We start from the raw sequence: 18,299 nt of genomic DNA, 5'->3' as shown, positions 1-18,299 counted from the left end.
TGCTATTGATGTGGGGCCCGGTTCCTGGTCAAACAGTCAGGTGGTTGTTTCGTAATGTCTTGTCTTCGTTGGGCTCCGAGGTTTGTTGATATTACGGTGTTAACCCTTTGGTCTGCACCTATTTACTTCCCGACCTTTTGTTGTATTTTTGAGTTCCATTTTTCTTTGAGGGGTGTGTTGGTAATGTACATTTTATCCCATACAATCTGCTTAGCTGGGAGTTCAGCTTCTGCTGAAACGAGCAAATGCTCCACTAACCCTACGTATTTCAGTTCCAAGCGTCCTCACTAGGAGATTGGTGGCAAGTTTGGTCGCCCTCACTAACTCTTTAATTCTTCTCTACTATTCCTCTTCATTTCTTACTTCTTCCTCTATTGCCAAAGAGCAGGTGAGCTGAGGGGATACCTTTGTAGAGCACTGTTTGTGGTCTATCTTCTTCGTCCTTCATTTTCTTTTCCTTTTTTTTTTGTTCTTTTTCCTTTTCCAAACCACAAGATTTTTCTTTTGGTCGATTGAGCTTCCGTACATTCTCTTTCTCATTTTTTCCTCTCTTCTGTCTCTTCTCTTCAGAAACTGATACTCCATTACAAAAACCTCAAAAATCACATGAAATACAAGCCGAAAAGAGAAGAAGCCTAAATCCATGGAAGCGCATAACAATAATGAAGATTTCGCAGTAGGATGCATACTCACCATCAAGACCATTCATCCAAGTCTTGACCTTTGACCGCTCATCCAACATACTTGTTCTTCATATCCTTCTCCTCTTGTTTTTCAAGATTTTCCCTTAAACAGTTTCATTTTTTCTTTTCAGTATTTTCGCATGCATTTACAGTACTTATTATGAATTGGTAATGTTTCTTGTGGGTTTTGAAATCCTTTAACTTTGGATTTGAAGAATACAAGAAGGAATAAATTTAGGGTCAGGGCCAAAGAGGAATATTAGGCTATTGAAAGCCAATTACATAAAGGAGTTTAATTTTTTGGGTCGAGGTGAAGACCCTCTTGATCTGAAGAAATGTTTTATTGATCTTAATAATCTTCAAGACAGAGAAGACTGTTATTAGGTATTTCGAATTATTTTTTTAAAAAAAATTTCTGACCAAGTTGTGGATTTGGACTATTTTGTGATTATTGCGGTTGATTTTATAAGTAGCATTTTTTAGGCAAGCTGAGTTGGAGGCTGAAATATTTGGGATTGATGTTACAGCTGAAACTCAGAGCATTTTTTATGCTCTGTTCAAAACGTAAGTTTTTATGTTTGTCATTTCTTTATTGCTATTTCTTGATCTTCTATTAGCGGTTTGACTTTCTCAATATGATTTTTCAGTATATTTTATGTAGTTTTTTCTGTCCTCTTGTGCTAATTGAAAATATTGGTTCTTTGCAGTCTTGACTTGTTATTTTTATTTTGTGATAAAGAAGTTCTAGTAATGCTAGTGTTGTTATGACATCCAATTGTTGACAAAGAGCAGATTTTTGCATAAACTAAATGGTATGTTATTTCAAGAATTAACTGTGGTTATACAACTCCAAGGGTTTATCGTCAAAAAGAAATCTTTACTAATCAAAATAATTGTTTCTAATAAAAGATCATAGATGTTGAGTAGATAGTGTGGCTTCTATTTAAATGTACTATCAGGTTTGAGATGCTTAATTTCATAAAGTTTATTGGACTATTAGAATAGCTTAACCTTCAGCATCCGATGCATAAAATAACTCCATTTCAAAAGTAGTGTTTGATGCAGAATTGGAAAGCAAAACTGCAAAACAATCCTATTCTTATGCGGAATCTCCTTTTTAATTCTTCAAATGCCATTGTGCACTATATGAATGTTGTGTGCAAAACAAATCCATCCATGTTGTCTAAATTCATTAGAAGACTAACATATTTCTTCTTGCTACATCCTTGCCAACACCACTAAAGGAGAATTCAGAAGATGGTTAAGGCTTTTTTTTTTAATAGCGAAACTGAAAGAAAAGAGTCAAAAGGATTTACTGTATAGTTGCTGTTACATGATTCTAGAAAATGCAGCATTTAAACTAAGTCAGGGTATATTCTTTTCTTACCCTGGTTATCCAATGTTATTTTGGGTCAATTTACCAATTGAATCTCAATATTTACTCGTTCAATCTTCATCTGAAGTGATCGATAAAACTTCAATGTCAAGGAAACACGTCAATCCTTCTGAATGGCAGTCTTCTACTTTCAACTTTGGTATTTAGTTTTCATTTCTTCATATAGGAATCTGGTTAGAATCATCTGATTAACCGAGCCTAAAATTGTTTAATGTCTATGGTCTTAATCAGAAATTTCTGAAGAGAACAGAAGAATAAGCCCCCGAGCTTCTTGAAAATGCAGTTAACTGACTCATGGGCATGAATGCAAGTAGTTCACTTTGTACTTTAATGAAACTCAACAGCATTTCTGGCATCCTGAATCCATTAAATGCATCGCATGCTGACTTTTTGGGGCAAAACTAATAGAGGTGCTACATGGTGGTAATTCCCTTACCCCCCTTACAAAGAAAAAAAGGAAAAAAAATGCTTCTCCAAATTTCTTTCTCTCTCCCTTTCTCGTGTCTGTGCACATATACACTCACATATACTGATTAGACCGTCACATTTGAATATTTAATATACTCAGTTGGCTTATGATATGCAGAAAAGAACTTTCTGGATGACCATTTGTATGTTATCATTTAAAAAGAGTTGTTTTAGTGATTGTTATGGTGTTATTTACTACTAGCGGCTACTTTTCATTTAGTATTTGTTCTGCCTTTAAATTTATCTTATGCATAAGCCCAAATAAAGATGAAACAAAGGATTATCATTCATATTACTAATTTCATCATGTATACAGGCTTCCAGTGCACTGGGACAAGACTACTATAGTTGCGATGAATTAAGTGCGCTTTAGTAGCCCAAATCTTCCCGAGCCCGTCGTTGGAGGAACTCCGGCTGCCAATGAGTGAGTGCAGAAAGTGGCGAGACTGTCAACTGGGATCCTTCTGAAAGTTGAACTCAATTAAGTGAAATGCATAGTGTCATCTCACCTCATTACTGACTTTTTGATCTTCTGTGTTTTTGCTAGCTTGAGTTTGAGAGAAAGAGATTACAAACTCGCTATGCTGGTCAATGACTATGTTGCTCTGTCATGCATTGAGGGTGAATTGGTGCCGTCATGTTCGGATGACTAGGGGAATGGCTCCTCAACTCTCTGAGCATCAAGTTCTTTTTGGATTGGTACCAAGCTTTGATGGAGAAGTTTGCCTCATGTAGTTGTAAGATGTTAGAAGTTTAGGCATTTAAGGAATTTTGTTTTCAATAAACCCTGAGATTTGCTTTCTTTGTCACCACATTACTTCCCAATGCATTCACTGCTGCATGCTGTTAATTTGATAGAGGGCATGGGTTATATGCATCCAGACAGAATTACACCAAGATAAGCTCATGAGCTGATGCCTATTAGATTGTAAAATGCAGTTTCTCATTCTGTTCTGGGATGATCAATTTATAGTAGGAAAGCTAAACAATAAACTTCCCAATAGCTGCCTTAGAGAAAGACAGAAATAACAGTCTTTAGGTTGAATATGCTATTAATTTTTCACTTACAGCACATTAGATCAGAGTTGGATTGATTGTTGAAGTCGAAAACTACTGTGCGTACACATGTATACGTAAATGTAGTGATATGTCCTCAATTTTGTGGTTATATTGACCAGTTGGGCCTATTTTGAAAGGTCTGGTTGGAAAGGGGGTCGTGGAAAGAGTTGGGCTTTAGGGTAGAGTAATTTTTTCTCAAATTTTTTAAAACAATTTTACTTCTTACCTTATTGCTTCATTTCTCCAGAGGATTGCTTGTATGCAAGTTAAAAATTTGATTGTCATCATTTTGTATTGTGTATTGAGAAGACTTTTGTGTTACCATTTTACCTTTTTACCATTTTAAAATTTATTGAGCTTTTTTCATTGCTAAACACTTTTCCAAAATATCCTACCAGATGTAGTTGTTTTGTATCAATTTTTTGCTGTTCTATATTTGGCATTTGAAATATGAAAGGTGCAATTCCCTAAACAGTCTATCTGCTATTAAATGGACAAAGGCATTTAAAATGGACAAAGGCAACATGTGTGGCAAACATCATGGGCTATTAACATGAGATTTATTGGAGGAATTATCATGACTCGTGGGAATGACCCTGGTTTAACGCTTCCACCTAAGCTGGCACCTGTACAGGTATTCAAAAAAGTCTTCTATTGGTTGTTCATTTTATTTCCTTGATACTAATGTTTGCCTGTAATCTGCTTTATGTTAGCTTCTGCTTGTTTTGCTTTTAGCATTAGCAATTTATATGACTTTGTACTGGCCTTGAGTTAGCTGTGATTTATCAGATGCCTAAGTTGACCTTGAATTTTTTTCACATCTTTGTTGGACAAGAGCTTCTCTTTTTATTAACTTTTCATATTCATTACATACATGGAGAGAATAATCTTCTTCTGACAGAGACTGATTAATTATTTCTGAGCCTATTGCACATTTTTGGTTGTTGTACTGACTATATTTGCTAATGTGCGTGCCCAAAAGATAGAGTGAATAGGGGCTGGAGGTGGATGCAGTATATTGAACTAATTGGGCTGATTAGGAAATACCTATATATACCTATACACCATTTAGTTCTCTACTACGCACCAGGAAGCCTAACAGTTTTCCAGAAATTGCTGCAAAACTATCCTATTCTCAGGCTGTTGGGGTTTGATTTTTCACTGCCTAGAAATCACCAGCAAACATAGCAAGCAAGTAGGAGCAAAAAGGAACCAGCATAAGATGAAATGATGAGAAACAAATCAAACGGAACCCAAAATAAATACTCCATCAAAGTAAGTTTCCCTTTTCTTCTTATCCTTTCATAAAGTAGCAAGAGAGGAGGAATCGAAAAAAAGAGAGCGGAGAAAACGAGAGAGAGAGATAGAATCAGGTGGTGTGGCGCAGTGGCGGTGAAGATTGAACAATAGTAGCAACAGGTAGGGGGCAGAGGGGAGTGTAGAAAATGCGAAATATTTATTTATAGAGAGAGAGAGAAAGAGTTGAATGAGCAGTATAGTGAAAGACCATTATTTTCTTTTCTTCTCCTTTCTTTTGCTTCTTGTTTCTGTCTCTCTCTGGTTCATTGAACTACATTTAATGGCACTCCTGAGTCCGCATTCATATTTTTGAAAAAGTGCTTACATTTTTTCTTTTCATCCTTGCAAACTGGATATGTTCTATTTGATTTCCATAACTAAAATCTTGAGAAAGTGGAACTTGAGGTCCATTGCTATCTGGTTGCTTGTTGGCATCAACATCAGTTTAACTTTTTTAGCTGTTGTGAATCTTCTATTTTGCATCTGATTTAATTTCAATATTTAAAAGATTAATCAATGGTCTAACTGTGAATTATAGCAAAAAATAAGTTTAAGTTTTGAAATTTTATCAAATTATATCTATTGTAGGTGGACTACAATGAGCATAAGAGCATTTGCAGTAAATATGGTGTTTCTAGTTACCCCACCATCCAATGGTTTCCAAAAGGTTCTTTGGATCCCAAAAATTGAGTATGTGAAATATTGGAGTTTCAAATAGTCTCTGTTTTTTTTTTTACTTGCTTTGTCGAAATGATATTTGTCCTGATGTTGACTCTATGTAAATGCAACTTACATGTCTTGAGTTCATACAATTGTATTCCTCATGAATTTATTTTTCTTCTCAGGCGTGAAGGTGAGCGATCTGCAGAAGCCTTGCTAAATTTGTGAACAGTGAAGAAGGTAATGTTATTGGCTAGCTGGCTTGTATTTTTGTGGTCCATAAGTGTAATCTTGCAGTGGCATATATGGGTGTTGATCTTGATCCCTATCTTTTGATGTTTACAAAACAAATGGATAATACTAATATTTCTTCAAGATATACTTTCAGTTTTGAAATTATTTGATTCCATGAACAAGTGCAATTGAAAGAAAACAAAGGTTGCTGAAAGCTGTCGGACGCTCAAAAAGACTGCATCGGACGTCCGACAACCATTGAGTATCTTCAGACGCGGAAAACCAGCCTACCAGACGTCCGAAAGAATTGAAGAAAATTTTCTAGTTTTACATCATACCTTCGGACGCAGAAAATCAACCTACCGGACGTCCGAAAGAATTGAAGAAAATTTCTCAAACTCACTGCCTGCTGTCGAACGCATAAAACAGGGCTATCGGACGTCCGACACTACCAACGGCTAGTTGACTGTTCAGCTACTTTCTATCCGTTTGAAACATTAATGAGGCACTTTCTTGGTCCTATATAAATAGTTGTTGGTCAGACACTTCAAATAACTTTGGCACACTGAAAATTCAAAAGATCTAGAGAGATTTTAGTGAGAAAATACTCTTCAAAGAAGATTTGTAGTCTTAGTGGTGTGAGGTTCATTGTAAGCTTTTCATTTGTGAGTGAATACTTCATGAGTGTAACTCTGTGAGGGTTATCCGAGTGATAGTAAAACTTTCTTGCTTGACCAAGTGCGGCTTGGGGCGAGGAGGAAGTGATCCTTCCTTTGTACACAAGAGTGATTGTAATTCATCAACTTGAAGTAGCTTGTTTGAATCAATCTACAAACTCAAGAGGAGTTGGGTAGTTAATTGGTTTGCAATTCTTTCCTTTTTATTTACTTATTCTTATGTTTATGATCTTTAAATTGTTTATCTTTTCTACTCACAAGCACCTATGCTTTCTTATCAACTGCTCCATTGTGTGGTCGCCTAGAAAATGATTGTTTTCTATCCTAACAATTGGTATCAGAGCTTGGTCTCCTAGAGATTAAGTTCAATCGACTTTGGAGTAATGATGACAACCAACAATGCTATATTTTTTGAAGGACATTCTGTCATTAGACCACCTATGTTTAATGGGTCAGATTATGTGAGTTGGAAAGAAAGAATGATTATCTTTTTGTAATCTATTGATATTGAACTGTGGTTTATCATTAGTGAAGGTCCATATGATGCCTCTCTTATAGATGAAAATACTCAGAGATCTAGACCAAAAACAAGAAGTGAATTGACTGCTATAGATAGAACTCATCTCACCTTAAATGTAAAAGCCATGAATGTGTTCTATTGTGCTTTAGACTCAAATGAATCTATTAGAGTCAAAGGCTGCAAGTCAGCCAAGAAAATTTGGAATAAATTGAGAGAAATTCATGAAGGTAGTGAGAATGTTAGAGAACAAAAGAAATCCATTCTAGTTACAAAGTATGAATCTTTCAAGATGGAACCTCATGAAAATGTTGATCAAATGTATTGTAGATTCAATGATCTCATTAAAGATTTAGAGGTGCTGGAAAAAGAATATTCTCTTGGTGAGAAAAATAGAAAAATCTTGAATGCCTTGTCCAATGATTGGAAAAATAAAGTGACTGCTATTGAGGAGGCTAAAGATTTGAATACTATGCCTATTGAATCTCTTATTAACTCTCTAACTTCTTATGAGCTGAAACTCAAGTTCAAGGTGCAGGAGGAAGAAGATACAAATGTGAGAAAGAGTATTGCTCTAAAAGCCTCACAAGATGAAGATGATACAGCCTCCTTAGATAGAAATGACATAGAAGGTGATGACAGTGATATTGCACTCATCACAAGAAGTTTCAAACGAATACTCAACAAGAGGAGATCCAGAAAAGGTGGACCTAACAATTCATTCCCAAATCAGTTCAATAACTCGAGAAACAAAGGGAAGCTAGAGTTCAACAAAAAGCAAACTGATCAGTGCTTTGAATGCGGCCAACCTGGACATTACGCAAATGAGTGTCCAGTCATGAAGAAGAAAGAAGGAAGAAAATCAAGATTCAACAACTTTCAGTTCACATGGAATGAATGCAACTCCGATGGTGAAATTGAAGAGGAAGAAGAATCTGCTCAATTGGCTTTTATGGCCATTGGAGATGATGAGGTAACATTTTCTAACTCTCAATTTGAAAGTGATGATGAAACTGATGATGATATTGAATCTTTCATTATAAAATTGCATGATAGTTTGAAAGAATCCTATGCTAGAAACAAGGAGTTAAAACAGAAAATTAATTTTTTGTTTCGAGATAATGCAAATCTTTTTCAACAAAATAAAAAGTTGAATGCTGAAAATGATTACTTCAAAAAGAGTGATACTGCTTTACACTTTGAGCTTGATAGAAAAACAAAGATTTGTGAGTTGTTTAAAAAGGAACAAGGTGATTTGAAAAGAAGAATGGTGGTTTAAATGAGTTGCTTAAACACAAGAAACAAGTCTGTTTTCAAAAGAATAGATTGAGTTCTAATTCCAATGAATTTGCTATCCATAGGAGAAGACAAGTAAGATTTATTAAACCTGTTCATGTTAATAACTCTTTGATTATGTGTAATTTTTGTTGTCAAAAAGGTCACATGAAAAGTGATTGTTATGTGAGAAAAAATATGAAAAGAGGCATGAAATGCATGTGGATAGTTAGACATGATGCTAACTCTAACAAGTAGGAGATTTTGTTAATCATTGCAGTGATTCTTGTTCATAATATTTTTTTGATATTTCTGTTACTTTGATCTGAGTTTTTAAATTTTACTGAATCTGTATGATATCAAAAATGAAAGAAAAGAATAATTCTGATCTAAAAATGATTTGCTTTGTCAAAACTCTCTGTCATATGTTGATACTTCTTTTGATATCAAATTCTCTGTGATATGTTGGTGATTGCTGTCATTTTCCTGTTTTTATACTCTTTTGCTGGATTATGATAGTTGATTTTTACTCTCATCTTATGATGACAAAAAGGGGGAGATATGGATGCTATGTGTAAGGGAGAGTTTTTTGAAATTATAAGTTTGGATGCAATGTTTGAGGGGGAGCTTATACTTATTTTTGTTTCTTTCCATCCATTGTTTTGTCATCATAAAAAAGGGCGAGAATGTTGATCTTGATCCCTATCTTTTGATGTTTACAAAACAAATGGATGATACTAATATTTCTTCAAGATATACTTTCAGTTTTGAAGTTATTTGATTCGATGAACAAGTGCAATTGAAAGAAGACAAAGGTTGCTAAAAGCTGTCGGACGCTCAAAAAGACTGCATCGGACGTCCGACAACCATTGAGTATCTTCGGACGCGAAAAATCAGCCTACCGGATGTCCGAAAGAATTGAAGAAAATTTTCTAGTTTTACATCATACCTTCGGACGCAGAAAATGAACCTACCGGACGTCCGAAAGAATTGAAGAAAATTTGTCAAATTCACTGCCTACTGTCGGACGCATAAAACAGGGCTATCGAACGTCCGACACTACCAACGGCTAGTTGACTGTTCAACTACTTTCTATCCGTTGAAAGCATTAATGAGGCACTTTCTTGGTCCTATACAAATAATTGTTGGTCAGACACTTCAAATAACTTTGGCACACTGAAGATACAAAAGATCTAGAAAGATTTTAGTGAGAAAATACTTTTCAAAGAAGATTTGTAGTTTTAGTGGTGTGAGGTTCATTGTAAGCTTTTCATTTGTAAGCTTTTCATTTGTGAGGGTTATCCGAGTGATAGTAAAACTTTCTTACTTGACCAAGTGCGGCTTGGGGCGAGGAGGAAGTGATCCTTCCTTTGTACACAAGAGTGATTGTAATTCATCAATTTGAAGTAGCTTGTTTGAATCAATCTACAAACTCAAGAGGAGTTGGGTAGTTAATTGGTTTGCAATTCTTTCCTTTTTATTTACTTATTCTTACGTTTATGATTTTTAAATTGTTTATCTCTTCTACTCACAAGCACCTGTGCTTTCTTATCAACTGCTCCATTGTGTGATCGCCTAGAAAAGGGTTATTTTCGGGCCTAACAATAGGGATGCGGTGACTCCGGAGACTTTTGAAAGATTTCCATAGAAGAAGAGTTCAAGTCCTTGCCGACTCTGGTGCTGACCTGATTGCATTTGAGACAATTCCAAACAGATTGCAAGCTATGGTATTGTTTTTGAGTTGTGACTATGTCAGTGTACCTCAAACATTTCTTTATCTAGAGCAAATTAGATGTTTTGCTGTCTATTTTGCCCGATTGCTTCTTGATATAGGACTATGCTGAGATTCTTGAGGAAGAAAATATAAAAGTTCCGACCTGATTCTCATATGAATGAAAAAGATTTGAGATATGGTCCACTTTCTGCATTAAAAGCCCAAAAATTATATTAATATAAATGTTTTCACTATTTTGAGAACATATCCATTTCGGATTAAGTACAAATCATTTTACTAAATTGGGCATGTTCATCTCATTTTCGCCCTCCTAGTCTTTCTTCTAACCATGTTAATTAAGAAGGTAAGTCATTTGTATTTTTACTTCTCAAGTTAAAGATAAAATAACTTTCATTAGTTAAGTGTTTATGATATTTCCCTTTTTTTATAGTGATTGTTGTATGTTTCATGTTCATGTAATTATTCTGCTCATTTTTCCTAATCATATGTTTTTGCAGAGAGGTTAAGGTAACATGGAAGACTCTGTCACAGTATTAGAGACCAGAAATATCTGATTGAGTGACTATGTTCATAAAGTATGTCTTTCTCTCGGAATCCCTCATTTAGAACTTGTTCTAGTTTGGATGGATTGTTTTTGAGCTTTGATTTTCAGCATGTAGATTTTAGTTCTTATTTTTTGCATCACATTGCTTGCATAGTTGATAATTTCTGCCTCTACATCTCAATTTTCACTCATCACTTCTCTGAATTTCATTTTATCAAATTCCTGATCCCTGGATTTACCAACAAAATTAAGCTAAAGTGAACTAAGATGAGACAATGCTACCATGCTGCAATCTTTACCCTGACCTTAAGGCCAAATATGTGAAGAAGAGATGTTAGAGAATCATAAAGTGGATATTTGCCAAACATAGGAGATAGAGAATATTTACCCATATTTTCTCTTTGTTCATGGACTTTCACATTTCTAACACTGTACAATGACGACAATCCATTAACTCTTCCCCTGTGTTGTTAAACTCAGACCGGACTGGTCGGTTCGATCGGTCAAACAGCGAACCGGCCATTCATCCGGTCCGAGTTCTTCTAGAACCCCCTCTGTTTAATACTCGGTCAAACCCAATCAAAAATCGGGTTGAACCGTGAACCGTTAAAACCGGCAAGAACCGAGTTTTTTTAAAAAAAAAAATTTGTCTTTTGTTGACTTTTCAGGCTTTCACTAGTTATCCCAAGCCAAATTCCTAATTTGACACCCCGGACTTCACTTCACTCCAGCCCTAAATTTTTAAAATCTCTGTCGCTTTGTTTCCATCTTCTTGCCCACGCCAATCTTTGTCGCCATTGCCGACGGCACATCTAAAATCTCCAAGTAAGTTCCTACTAGGGAGTACAAGCTCTATACACCAATTTCCAGTCTCCTTTCCTATGCTTTGTCCAAAGAGTCCAAACCTAATTTCCTATATATTCTGAATCAATTCTTGCTATCTTCTCCAGTTCTCCATCCGATCCCCTGCAGAGTGTAGCAGAAATTGGAAAGGTTGGTTAAAAAAAAGGTTGGAGTGATCTTTGTTTAATCAAGTAAGTTAATGTTCTGCAACTGGCTAATTTGGTGAAAACTAAAATGTTCACTTTTTGAAGATAAATTTGCTTGTGCTACATAAATGCATCCTTTAAAAGTCAGAATTGCATTATTGGGGTAAATGCTATCTAATTTTGATATAGGGAAAAGCGTAAATGACCAGCAATGTGGAGGCACTCGTTAATTTAATTTCACATGATCTATTTGTTAAATTTCAGGCAAAACACATGGAAGAACTTTATTGGGGACTTTTTCTTAATTCTTTTATTTGAATTAATGGATTTCCTTTGTTGCCTTCTATGTGTTTGAGGAAATGTAAAATTACTGAAAATTTTGGGATGCATCTTTTGGTAACTCTATTGTTGGTTCCTGAGATATGCATAAATCAGGATGGCTACTTTAAGTTGGAATTGCAGAAACTAGATAACTACTCTTTTTTTTTAATTTTTTTGGCATAAGTAATAGACACTAATTAGATTTTAGACGTTGAAGTTAAAAGCTACCTCTTATATTGCTTGAAAGTTGAAATCAGTGTTCTAGATTGATATTTAGCATTCACTTATCACTTTCTTTTTATTTTTTTATTTTTGGCATTCTTGTTTTTATTTTTCTTTTTTGGCTTAACTAAGGTAGGACAGAAATAGACTGCTAAGCCAGCTCAAAGGTTGATTAACCATGTAGAAGACTCTGTTAATTGACCATGCAACTGAAAATGTCATCAAATTATGTAAATGTAGTGATAATGTATTAAATTGACTTTTACTTGTTTGTTTTCTCTTATCTTTATGTATTGCAGCTGAACACATATCAATCTAAGTATAGTTTAGTATGTACTACAAAGTCTCCCACAAAATTGCTTAACAATCTTTGGAAGCAAATTAAGGATGTTCAAATTAAACATGTGCAATTTGGGGAATTGGATATGAATTTGGATCACTGGTTTTTGGTTATATTTTGTAAATTTGATTTGCAGGAAAAAGATATATATATATATATATATATATATATATGACGTATTTATGATGTCATCCGGTTCAATCTCCGAATGACCTCAGTTGAACCCATTGACTCCTGACTCCTAAGCTCAATCGAGTCGATATCTGGTCCGAGTCCGAAAACATAGCTCTTCCCCTATGTTGATTTCAATTGCAACTCTGTAAACTGACTCAAGGTTTCTACTGTCACAAAATTCCTTACTCTACAAAGTACTGTGGGTGGAACAACTCATTCAAGAGCTTCCATCTCATTTTTCTCTTTCCATTAAGGGTTAACATTGATTTCTTTGACAAGCAGGTGCATAAGATACACAATAACAAATCAGCAATTTGGTTATCAATTAACATTGAAAATCTACCACTGCTTCAGTGTCCATATGACTAATATCTACGATCAGAGCATAGGTATACCAATCTATTTATTTGTCTGCTATTGTCATGTAAAAAAGATAACAAAACAAAAAAGAAGGCAAATTAAACTTACCAATGAAGACCCATAATAGGAGAAGTGAAGAGCAAGGTGGGTTGCTGCTGCTACTATTTCCGAATCAAATGGAAAGCCCACATTAATTGCGTACAACGTCTAGATTCCTAAAACATTCCTATTGTGAAGTCCATTTTTCATTTTTGCGTTCATTGACTAGCCACGATAATCAAATATATCAAGCTCTTTATTTCTAGCATACCATGACCAGAACCATGAATAAGAATAAAAAAGGTAAAATAGCAGTAATATCTGTAAGTTTATATATGAAAATGCAAAATGGAAAATATTGGTGATATGCTTATAGAATGGACTTGATGTGGACTAAGTCAGGCATGGAAGCATCTTTCTATTTCATCAAAATTTCATACTTTTGCTTCTTTTTTTTCTTAATAAAAAGATGCTGTTAATAAAATCTTAATGGTTAGAGCATACTTTGTGAGATAAGAATCTTCATTCAAATATTGAATAAAACTAAACTCAAATGCAATTCATGGTAATTCTTGAAAACTTACTAATAGATTGTGTGCCCTGATAGAAGTAGCAACTTTGATTGCAGCAAGTAGGTGATCTTCCTTGATCATACTCGTTTGCTTCCAATACATAGCAATCTATTGATTAGTCTGGCTCACCACAGTCATATAAAGTATACGTTTAGTTAATAAGTGAAATCAAATGAACCTACAACTAAAGCTTTTAGTTGCATTCCTTTTTCTTTTCATTTTAATGAAAGTAGCAGTAACAAAATGTGACTAGTGATAGCTAATGAAGAGAGTAAAGCTAACGTCTATATTTATGAATCCAAACTGCTAGATACAAGAGATACAAACATCAGACTAATTGTTTGAGATTGTCGTATTCGACGAATCAGAGTGATTAAATAGTAAAAGGCAAAGATTCACTTATGATATTCTTCAGGGTGATAGTAAAGCAGAGCAAAATTTAAGCACAAAAATTGCAGGATGTAGTGAAGGAACAGAAGAAATGACCTAGAATTGAAACAATTTCTCCATACGAATCTGTCAATCCCAAACAAAAGCCTCTTTAGCACCGACTCTTTTAAATCGTCACTAACCCCCTGAACAAAGTTGGCAACCAAAATAAAATGTAGAAGAAAGGTATCAGTTAGTGTAAAACTATACAAATTATCCAATATGTTTAAACTATACTCACAGGAGAAAAAAATTAGAAAAAGAGAAAGTATAATTAGGCACACTTTAAATGAATGCCAATCTACAAAGGAGAAAAGCAGCTGAAATATTAAGAAATACCAGAATGGACATATCAATAATTTCATCCACAAATTTCAATGCCAAAATTCAAGCAACCAAGAACACTAAATCAAGATAGTAGATATAAAACCAATATCATGTATATAGTAATTTAAAACTGCAATAGTAGACCTAGATTCAACTTAGTGCCAGAATATCACAAAAACTTTTCCTCAACAAAGAAGTGAATTTTATGCAATCAACTTCTCATATTGTGGATTTAATATTTGAGAGTTCTATGGAACAAAACACATTCAGTTTGTTTGGATAAGAGTTTATTTGGATGATTTATTTGAGATAATTACTGTAATACTTTTTATGATATGATGTATGTGAAATAAAAACGTGATTGGGAAGATAAAAAGGTGATTGGAATTTGTGAAGTAAATTATTTTACTTCAAATCTTGTTTGTCCTCATTGCCTCTAGAAATAGCTTTGAGAAACTAATATTCTGCACTTCTTAGCCAGCTACAAAAAATCCTATAAACTCAATATTAGAATTCTCTGTTTGGAATTTTGTTTCTTCTATTGCCTATCTAACCTTTGTGAATAATATCTCCAAGGTGGGGCAAAATTTTAATGTGTAAGACTTTATCTTTTATTCTCATTTTCATAAGTGGGATTTTAGCAAGCTTTTCTCGTATCTATAAGACGTGGATGGCGGTATTCATACTGATGCCTTTACATAAGACTATAACTTAAGCTTGAACTTGAGGTTGAGAATTTAACTTGTTTTAGCTTAGTTATCTCTATTCAGCAAGTGGTGACAATGCTTCCTTGCTAATCAGTTGTAGTATATTATTAACAGGAAAAGAAAAAGCAAGAAATGTATGAGAACCATGTAAGACTCTTTCTTTGCAGCATTTATAATTTCCTTTTTAAACTTCCTCTCTCTTTAGTGTGAAGTGATTGTTTCTCCAAATTTATTTACTTATTTTTTAAGAAAAAACTGGAAGTATGAGATACGTTGGCCTTAGGTTCTCCTATCTTGTCTCTTTTTGTTCAACAAAAGATTATGTGAAGATCTTTCCCATTACTTTAGATGCAAATGCACTATTATTTCTTGTTGTGATTAGTAATTGATACCTAATGGTTTAGTACTCTTAAACTTTTCATTCTGTGGGAATCAATTTGTTGTAACATATAACAGGAACCCGGCAAACTTTGACTATTAAATAGCAGAACTTACAACCTATGGACTTATACTCGCAAGGGAACTTACAACTAATTAGAAAAAATGTAAGGAAAAAAAATTCAGTTGATAAGTAATAAGTGAAACTAAACGAATTTACAATTGAAAAACTATAACTAACACATGAAATACAGCAGAACTTGCTTGTACTGAAGGACTGGAGAGTGACTTGAAATTGAAGCAATTGCTTAATGGAAATTTGTGAATGGTAAATCACAAGCTCTTCTGTACCAATTCTTTCAAAGTGCAATTAAACCCCTGAAGAAATTTGGCAACCAAAATAACAAGTATACAGATTATCCAATCTCTTCATTACTCGTACGCAAAAATATTAGACATAGAAAATGAGTAGTTACCTTTAATAGGAAACATTATACAGGAAAAGGAGGAAGAACCGTAGAATTTTTTGTGAGTAGTGTTTTGTGTTCCTAATATATATAGAGACATAAACTTTATCAGTTGTTAGGAATTTTTCTTTCACTGTCGATAATTTGCCAACTGGCCAACAAAAAGGAAAACACAAGAACAAACCTATATCCCTAACAATGGTATTAGCCATCATGAACACAATAGATAATGACGCAAAATCGATGAGTTGTTAGAGATTTTTCTTCGCACTCTTGATAATTTCTCAACTGGCAAACGAAAAGGAAGGAAAAAGGACAAACCTATATCCCTTGTAATAGGTAGAAATCATACCTCATACTTAACTCTTTGTGGAACAATCCCACGGTTGGGATATGGATGGGCAGACATAATTGATTCTTTGTGGAACAATTCCACGGTTGGGAGATAGATGAGCAGCCATAATTTAGAGGATAAGATCGTCAAATTGTTGACCAAGTGCTGGAGGAGTTCAATTGGTACTTTTGTTTGTCCGAACCAAAAAGAAAATGAAAGAGAAAGAAAGGAATGGAAACAAAGAGAGGAACAAAGGAGAAAAAGTAGAGCTGAACATGAAGACAAAATGAAATCTGCAAACATGCTTCTTCTGAAGAAAAAAGAAAACAAAGCAGGAACACTGGCAAAGGGAGGACTTCTAAACAGTTCGCTACTGGTGGAAGAATTCAAGTACTCCATCCGTCCCATTCATTTGGTTATGTTTGGGGAATCCAACTTTTTAAGAATAGTGATTTGATTGTGATGTTTGTGCTTCTCTTTTCAATTTTACCCCCTCAAATTCAAATTTTAAAATTGAATGTATGATTAAAAAGAAGGGTCATATTGAAAAGAGAGTGTAAAGATTGCTTTGACTTTTCTAATATAATAATTGTTTTGGGACATTCCAAAATGGAAAGTATAATCAAATGAATGAGACGGAGGGAGTAGTAATTTTCGTGTCTGAACCAGAATGAAAAGAAAGGAGAAATAAAGAAACGGGAAATAGAGGGAGAGAAAGGAAGAAGAAAACAAAAAATGATGGGCTAAAATGAAGCAAAAAAAGAGTGTTTTGTCTTGCTGCCATGTGGGTCAACTTCTATTTTTTGTTTGAATTTTTGACTTCTTCTCTTTCACTACAAAGACAAAGGAGTCTGAACTGATGGCAATTACTGCTATCTTTTGTCTGGGGAAGAGACGAGAAAGACTGAGAAAGAAAGCAAAAGACTATTTGCAAAAAGTCAAAAATAGCCCTCAAGAGTTAGTTACTGTTTTGGGGCTAGTTATTTTTCTCTGGTAAATATGGTAATTTCATGTAAAAAGACAAAAATAACCTCAACAGTGATATATTATTAGGAGAAGTAATAAACATTCCCAGGGCATAAAAGGAAGAAAAATGTTCTTCCTTCCCTAATGCCGCTACGTGGTACAATGAGGGAGTAGAAGTCTTAACTCTTTCTATACATGTAAGATATATATTAAGATTTCCATCTACTGTTGCTTTTGTTAAATGTTTCCAGATGCTTATGAATTTACTCTGATTTTTTTTTACTGGACTCTGATGTTTTTGAGATTCTTAGTTTTGCTGTGTATTTTCAAATAACTCAAGGTAATAATAGGTGCATTATCTGTCAGGCTTCCAATTTTCTCTTCAAATATAGCTGATTTTCTTTCTTGCATTTTTTAATTTTGAGGATTGAGCTATAGAGTGTTTCTTGGTTGGAGAGTAATGTAGAATTATTTTGATTGCTTTCCTAAATGTTTATCTATTATCTGATTATGTCTCTAAATTGCACTTTCCTCTATATAAGGTGGGTAAACTTATCAATTTGATACGTTCAGCTGGATAGAAATTATTTGGACGATTTGAAAAAGAAATTGTTAGGGAGAGGAAAAACTTTTTGGGCAAATAATTCAGAAAAAGCACTGTAGTAAAAAAAATTGCTGCAATGCAAACAACCGATATGTAATAACTACTCCCCTAAAAAGAAGAACAACAACAAAAAATAAAAAAATCCTCCAATTGTACACCACCCATTGCCATTTTATCGTAACCCATGGAACATGGAGCAAATTATTAACAAAATCTCGTCTAAATTTTTTTTTCTAGAAGATGGTGAGCACAAGGAAGGGATCAATTTTTGGTATAATTGGTAATTTGTTAATGACTAGTAATTAGGTTAAATGGTTATTTGATTAAAGTCCTGTTCAATAACTCAATTCAGCATTTAAACTTAATAAGTTCAGATTTTAATATACTCAGATGCGTTTGATAACCAAATATTGAATATTTGAATTAATTAAGCGATACTAAATTTTTAAGATAAAACTTGCACCCAAAGATAAGTGATCACTGATAACTTAAATCCATATATGTGCGCAGTGCATCCATCTGG

At 34.2% G+C, this 18,299-nt stretch overlaps 3 long non-coding RNA genes across 13 annotated transcripts; 2 read left to right on the top strand and 1 right to left on the bottom strand.

The window, feature by feature from the left end:
- The first annotated feature begins 305 nt into the window (after window positions 1-305).
- Window positions 306-6,668, top strand: LOC113723763 (uncharacterized). Of its 10 annotated transcripts, none has more exons than XR_011839224.1 (6): window positions 306-1,067; window positions 1,167-1,247; window positions 2,864-4,240; window positions 5,494-5,595; window positions 5,751-5,805; window positions 5,954-6,668. It is a non-coding gene; the product is annotated as an uncharacterized lncRNA (long non-coding RNA). The 10 variants fall into 10 exon arrangements; XR_011839222.1 differs by having other exon boundaries at window positions 306-1,247; window positions 2,864-2,971; window positions 3,095-4,240; XR_011839223.1 differs by having other exon boundaries at window positions 1,167-4,240.
- A 4,561-nt stretch (window positions 6,669-11,229) lies between these two features.
- Window positions 11,230-12,842, top strand: LOC140035236 (uncharacterized). The gene is made up of 2 exons (XR_011839212.1): window positions 11,230-11,372; window positions 11,498-12,842. It is a non-coding gene; the product is annotated as an uncharacterized lncRNA (long non-coding RNA).
- Window positions 11,325-17,072, bottom strand: LOC140035237 (uncharacterized). 2 transcript variants are annotated; one of them, XR_011839214.1, is made up of 5 exons: window positions 16,057-17,072; window positions 15,882-15,953; window positions 14,051-15,783; window positions 13,577-13,684; window positions 11,325-11,513 (listed from the first exon to the last, which is right to left on the bottom strand). It is a non-coding gene; the product is annotated as an uncharacterized lncRNA (long non-coding RNA). The 2 variants fall into 2 exon arrangements; XR_011839213.1 differs by having other exon boundaries at window positions 15,882-17,072.
- Window positions 17,073-18,299: the final 1,227 nt, after the last annotated feature.

The sequence above is a fragment of the Coffea arabica genome, chromosome 2c, assembly GCF_036785885.1.
Source record: "Coffea arabica cultivar ET-39 chromosome 2c, Coffea Arabica ET-39 HiFi, whole genome shotgun sequence".
NCBI classification, from domain to species: Eukaryota; Viridiplantae; Streptophyta; class Magnoliopsida; order Gentianales; family Rubiaceae; genus Coffea; species Coffea arabica.
Note: the sequence above shows the minus strand (reverse complement) of the source record. Positions and strands in the feature narration are given on the sequence as shown.